The sequence below is a fragment of the Austrofundulus limnaeus genome, unplaced genomic scaffold (genome assembly GCF_001266775.1).
Source record: "Austrofundulus limnaeus strain Quisiro unplaced genomic scaffold, Austrofundulus_limnaeus-1.0 Scaffold11, whole genome shotgun sequence".
NCBI lineage: Eukaryota > Metazoa > Chordata > Actinopteri > Cyprinodontiformes > Rivulidae > Austrofundulus > Austrofundulus limnaeus.
In genome coordinates this window covers 842,203-849,414 of record NW_013952413.1, presented here as the reverse complement: position 1 = coordinate 849,414, position 7,212 = coordinate 842,203, and the positions used below count along the sequence as shown (strand labels likewise).

General features: G+C 34.9%; 1 protein-coding gene across 3 annotated transcripts in view; it reads left to right on the top strand.

Annotated features, from left to right (window-relative positions):
• lingo2 (leucine rich repeat and Ig domain containing 2) overlaps positions 1–7,212 on the top strand; it is a 196,220-nt gene that overhangs the window by 109,754 nt on the left and 79,254 nt on the right. For all 3 annotated transcript variants that reach the window (XM_014001961.1, XM_014001960.1, XM_014001958.1), the window contains one exon: positions 3,955–4,044. The gene's annotated coding sequence lies outside the window, so the exon portion shown is untranslated. The remainder of the gene's footprint in view (positions 1–3,954; positions 4,045–7,212) is intronic.

Genomic DNA, 7,212 nt, shown 5'->3' with positions numbered 1-7,212 from the left:
TGTATATATATATGTTTTATGTCCATCTTTCATCATTTTTGTGGTAAAGTGGGACGAAAAAAAATCTAATTTCCTTATCTGCCCCTCACTATTTTACAAGAAATATAGCCCAATTTCTAAGCGTGTAAAGTGCTGATGACAAACAAACACTGACGACGCACCTATGTCTATAACAGCATCCAGGTGCTCTTGCATATTAAGCCATTTTGTGGCCACATAATTAAAGACAGAAGCTATTGTCATGATTGGTGTGAATCTTGATTCCAGGTGGCAAATGGTGTCTTAATGCGTCCTTGAAAATTAAGGCCAAGTTTCGGCAGTTGAATTGATCCCACCATTTTTGAATTGAGGCCATCATTGTCAGTAGATTTTCATTATACCCTTTTGTGTGTAACGATGGCTCAAGGTGTGAATCAGTCCTAATCACTCCATTTACTCATAAAATTAAAAGTAATCTATTATGTGATGAGACTTCAGTGAAGCACCATGTGTTGAATCAACTGACACACACACACACACACACACACACACACACACACACACACACACACACACACACACACAAAAAGATTTAAGAAATACATGCAAACAAATCTGAATTGCTTGACATTTTTCGATACACTACAAATAACTAAATTATGTGACTTTTTGGAAATAAAAGACAAAAACTTTATGCTAATTGATGAATGCACACAGGAGTCAGTGCAGACAGCATTTATGATAGTTCATTCATAACCAAAAAAAAAAAAAGATTTGCATGAAGATGATAGCTGAGGAAATCTCATTGGAATACCTGGATCCCTCCCCTCAAGCCTTTGAGGAGAAGGTTAGTTTCAGTTCAGCAGTTTTCAAGTAATGCATTCATTAGTTGATTTTTGTCTGTACTAAAAGGAGTACTATTGAGTGCATAAAGATTTTTGTTGTTTTGTTTGTTTTTGAAGCCCCGTCCTGGACAATTTATTTGTTTCTCTACAGGAATTGAACTTTGCTGCAGGACTAAAGATGAACGAGTCAGCAAATTACAAACTTAAGATTTTTTTAAATCAAAATTTAGAAAAGTTTCTCACTTCTTTAAATTGGATTTGCAGTGCACAGATAATTTCAAAAGACATAGATCAACACGAAGCAATTAAATTTTCAATCTGCAATGTCAAAGATATTTGGCTCATCTATAATATCAAGTGCACGCAAAAAGGCTACAATTATGAATTCAGCAAAGTCACCCTTTTATAGCCCATCAATATTCTGTGGTGACTGCGGGAAGCAGTGTTTAACGAGGGGATCCAAGGGATAAATGATCAAAAACAAGACAGCTATTGTCCTTGAACTCTTAATGGAGTACTAATAAYACAAGGTGTCAAGAATGATTTTAACAAGTTATGTCCCAAGTCAAACTTTTCTTTTTATTTTCTCACTCTGCTTTTGGAATTGGAGGAGATCTCTTTCTTTCTCTCTCTCTCCTACTGTCATCACATTACCAACCCAGGCACTCAGTTTGCATAATCAMCATCACTTGTGTTTCCTCGTGCAGTTTGGAAAGGGTAACTCATTACAGTAGAGAAAGGCTCCTTTTAACTGAGCCACCATTGTGYAGTGAAGAAAACCCCTCAAAATACTGGCTTTGGTTCTTTAGTCTGAGTTATACAAAGCCACCATGATGTTGCCGCAGTGTATGAATTAGAGGCAGGACGTGTAACACAAAGGCCCCGGTGTCTGGCTTCTAGCATCTAAAATKTGAACACATTTGATGATGTTCTTTGCATGAAGAGGAAGAGGCTCTTTAACTTATCTGTGCCTTAAAATGTAAAATCGATTCATTTTATTTTATTTCTTTAACGAGTCTATATTGTCCTCCATCTTTCATGCCAGAGTTTTAAGTTGCAGAGTTAAAACTGTTTTGTCAACGTCTCATAAATGACATTGTGTGAYCTCATGTTGTATTGAGATTTTGCAAGAACTTCTGGTTGAGGATGATATTTAGTAATTACCATGCCATATGTTAGCTGATTATCTGTACAAGTGAATGAGTTGTAGTCATGTTTGTGTTTATTTAATTTAAATCAAACTCTGGTTTGTTTACCCTCTTGTTGTAGTTCATTTGTGTAGACTATCATCACTTTTAGGTGGAGACAAAAACAATTGTATTGTTTTGAGTAACTGGTCTCGGTGCAGTGTCAAATGAGTCTCAGAGTATTATATATATATAATGGGTGCAACAATACATGTACCCGTATCGAACCATTCAATACAGAGCTTTAGGTTTAGTACACACTTGTATCGAACAATACAGATTTTTAAAATTTATTTTATCAACTTGTCTTCTGAAGATTATCTTTGTTGAAGGATCAGTGGATCTGTGTTCGRCTACTCCACCTAGGCTGCATTGTCGAGCRCAGATCCACTGAGAAACTCACTGTTTCAGCAACATTTAATTTAAAAACTGTACTTTTGAGGTTAAACAAATGTTTTTTTAAATTAATTTAAATAAATTTCAAGTTAAAAAGGGCATGGACATTTCTCTTTTTTGTATCAAAAAAGTTGAACCGTGAGACTAAAGTGTTGAACCAAACTGAATCGTGAGATTTTGTATCATTGCACCCCTAATATACAGTTTGGTGTGAGCGTGATCTGAGATTGATCTGATAAAACTATCAGGTGTAAGTGTGAGTTTGAGCAAAATTTAACAAAGTTTGCTTTACATTCACATTGTTGATGTTTTCAACAGTTGCTCCTTTTTCCTGATCAGTCTTCTAAGGCTAGCTGTCTTCTTCAAAAAACATAATCAAGGAGTATTATCAAAAAACAAAAAAAAAATCTCAAAAATGACATGGCTTTCTGTTCATACTGTTTTGACTAAAAAAATACTCCTATAAATACTGATACTCAAAACATTTTTGTTGTACAGCTGTCATTTTAATAAAACCCTAAAACTGAAAGTCTGTAAGTTTTCACAAACATCTAAAAGTTCTCAGTATAACAGATTGGAAAACAAGCACAACACGACATGAATTTATTTTTCACACCATCACTGTAATTAACCGCAAACGACTTCCTGTTGTTGACACTCTGTGAAGTCTGTGGCAAGTGTACATTATTAAACAGCTATTGTTTAGGCTCATGTGGAAATCTGATCTCAACACGATACTCATGTTACAGTTTATTCATGTTTYAATTGCAACTATGCAAATTTGAGAATGACAGTGCTCACATTTGGCAGTTTAAGCCAGAGGCCTGTAAATTGAATAGCTTTTAGCTAGGTAGCTTTAATAGCTGGACTTTGAAAATGTGTTGTTGTAATGCAATCCTAACAAAAATGCCATGACTGTGTCTTTTTCATTCCATCTTTTAACAAGTAGAAACAGGTAGAAAGTTTAAATTAATCTCTGGATTGGATAAAACATTATAAAAAAAGGCCTTGATTCGATTGCATATTTTTAGTACATCACTAACATTCAGTCTCTGAAAATAATGTTTTGCTTGTTTTTAATTGGAAAAGTATTTTACTCTCCTGGTTTGTGGTTTTTTTTTTTTTTCATACATAGGGCCTTGTTTGCTATATTGGCTTATAAATCTTACAAAACCGTATTATGCATCTGTTGGTTTTTAATGATACAGAATTCAAGTCATAATCACAAATAAGAAACTTTTTATTTGCAAATGTTGCCCCCCTCTCTTCTTTGCCCTTCCTTCCTTCTTTTCTCGGTCAAAACAATGTTCACTGGCTATTGGTTACAAAWAGCAATTCATAAGCTAGTTCATTTGTGAAATGTTTCATCCTAATATTTTATGACCATTTTTTTCATTGCCTCTTAATAGTGCCTCTTGTCTTCATTGACTTTCATTGTGGTTTTCTATTATTTGAAAGTGCAATATYGATTACAATCGCTGCTTATAAATCTACCCAGAATGTAACCTATTGCTTTTTCCTTTTTTCCCATATTTTCTTCCTTGCAGATAAAAAAAACCTGAGCATAGGGAAAAGAGGAAAAGAAGAAAAGAGCAAAGAATAGAACATGGCTGAGGGGATGATCGCTTCAGATTGTGGTAAGCAAACATTTACAGCAGACTTACATCGTTTCTGTGGGACTCTGGGTGAATGATCCCTGATTTTGGCTTTGTTTTTGGTCAAAAAGGTTTAGTGCTTAATGTGTACACAATGATTGCATTTAGCAAGGTTCAAAGTGAGTGGTGTTGCATGTGTGGAAAGGACTGATTACTGGCAAAGTTGGTGAATAAAAAATTGACAACATCCTGGCAATCCATTAAAGAAAACATTATAAAGATGGTTTGTGGAAATTAACCCCACTTTAAAAAGCAGGAGAGTGTTTTGATGACTAAATTGCCCAAAGTAGATACTAAATTTTCTGGTTAATTTTGATTTTGTACTGCTTTAGCCAACATTTTCATTGTTTTAATCTAATTCAAGTGCAAATTCAGAATGCACTGAAGTATATTYGTGCAGTTTTGGTGAAATGTCAACTTTCGTCTGAACACCGATTAAACCAGAAATTCATGCTGCCCGCTGGACTTCTGTGTTTGCTCAGATCTCTCTCAGCAGATCTCACCTTACAAGATTGTTTGCATTGAGACTGGGCTTCACCTGCACTTTGAGCATCAGAACTTTCTTGTGCAAGCACTACATAAATGTCTTAAAATGACAATCTCATGGACCTTCTGCAAGAGCATTATTTTACACATACAGGCCTATAAATTATCTCTCTGAGATAACCAGCATTTATTTACAGCCATCTTGACTTTGACTCTATGATTCATTTATTTTGCCTTCTTAAAAATAATAAATATCCTTAAAGCATCATTATTCTCTGTTTTTAGTCTTGATCTTTACATTTCCAAAGCAGTTTCTGCTCCTCAGCTCTGCCTCGCCTACTTACACCTGTTTATAAACCCAACTGTCTGCTCACTCGTTTCTAGTCTGTCAATTTAGTACATTTGAATGATTCTCCTCTGCTCTCACAGTATTTTTTACTGCCCTGTCAGCTTTTTGCATTAGATTTATTTATTTATTAGATTATTTTGTAATTAGTTTGCTGCCTTGTTCATGAAATTTTCTTTCTGACCAAGCTCTTATGTAAGCATGTGAGTCTCTGTGTCACCAAGTAAACACACTGCAAAAAATGTCCACCTAAACAAGYTTTTAAATCTTACATCCAGCAAAAAAGTCTTTTTGAACTTGTTTTGAGACTGATTTACTAAACAAGAACTGATTGTGTCAGAATAATAATCTTGTTTTCAGAATGTGTAAGATTATTTGTCTGGTTAGTCTGAAATTTTGACTCAAATTAAATCAAAATTTCTGCCGATGGAGTAAGAAAATTTTACTTGGTAAAATTCTTGAAATACTTGATTTGACTCTTTTTTTTTCCTTGTTTCAAGTATATTACCAAGTAAAATTTTCTTATTCCACCCCGCGGGTACGATTGCTAATTTCAGGTGGGGGTTAGGTTTAGGGCCAAGTTGTGAATTGAGTTTAGGTTAGTTTCAGGGTCTAGTTTTAGGGTCAGGTAGGTACCTGTGTGGTTAATTTTATGATAAATAGTCAGGATTAGGCTATAAAATTGCCAAAAAAAATGAATAGAAGTCAATCCAGGGTGCCCACAAGGATATCAAAACAAACCCATGTGTGTGTTTGTGAAAGGTGGAGGGGTGAGCAGCATTTTCTTTCCTCCTGGATATTTGGTCACACAGAGCATTCTTTAAATTTACAATGAGCACATGAACTCACAGCTTCTAAAGAAAGCACCTATGATTTATTAATAATTTACAGGCATGGATTTCAGGTACTGAGTCTTTCAAAAACTGTGTAGGAAAAGTCACTCTTGCAGGCTACCAATGTTGATGTCTACTTAATATTGTTTAGCACATTCAATACTTGGAAATTAGGTATATTATTTTTTTGTATATTGACACACAAAGACTATTTGATACCTTAGGTGTTAGACATTTTTGAATAGTTTATTTGAAAAAAAAAGTGTGCTAAATCTATAAGCATTACCAGTTTTGCTTGCCCTATCTTTATGAACCAGATTGAACCTGAAAAATAAGTTAATATTGTATTTTTTCTAATACACTGTAGCTTCCTATGTTACTGAATATCTACAGCTAAAACAATTTCAAGGGTAGCCCCATTGTAAGGTGGTAACAAAAAAAAAAACACTTGATATGTACATCTCTGCACAACTTTGAGCATTTGATTTTCCACTGTCATGTTTGCTTTGCCTGACAAGCTGAAAGCAGATCCATCATTTCTGAAGCAATCCCCAGTATTTCAGAAAAAATAAAGACTGTCTTGACAAGAGTTTTTATTCACAAGTCAAACTTGGCTTGCTAGTGGCAGAGCTTTTGTCAGTTTTTAGATTGTGTCACTTTATGAATTTGCATGCATTCATGAGCACAGGGATCTGCAACATGCACTTGTGTGTTTGCATGCTCAAACTTAAGTAAAGGTGACATGGCTGTGTGGGTAGATGCATTTGCATCTCAGTTTGAGGGAGAAAGAAGATGAAAGGAGCCTGGCACTGCTGCATTAAAGGGTGGAAGTTTCTAGACAGACAATGTTGTTTCCTCAAAATCACCATTAAATCCTAATATCCTGGCTTCGTGGGTGGAGCCAGCCTAGCACGGGATTGTGTCTTGCATCTAAATCAAGAACATGTGTTTGTTCGCAGAGCCTCATTGATATGCACTTTGATACGTCTTTTCTCAGCCTCACATGTCTGGATGCACCTGCTGATCATGCAGCTGTTGTTTTCACTAATGTTGCGTCTAATGTTTCTCTGTAGACTATAACACCTTGAATCGGTTACAGAGAAAGGGAAGACACAACTCTCAATGAAGTTATTATTGTTTGTGTATAAGTTGTCACAGATTACATCACTGCATCACATCGCTGAGGTTTTGTTGCAGGCAATTTCACAATCTATGCACAAACATGTAATTAAACATGTAGATTAAGAGGTTAAATTTTTAGAATACCCACTGAATGATCCAACTGGCCATTTTAATTTTGATAAAAACTTTTAAATAGTTTTGTATTGACTTAAAGGTGCAATATTATGTGTTTCTCAGGCATATATTTAAATACTATACCATAACAAAGTATCTATGTCACCTTTAGTTGTTATTAAAATGCTGTTTTTATTTTTAAATAGAAAATAAACTTATCTTCTCATCACTTCCTCTTCTAAACGCCTT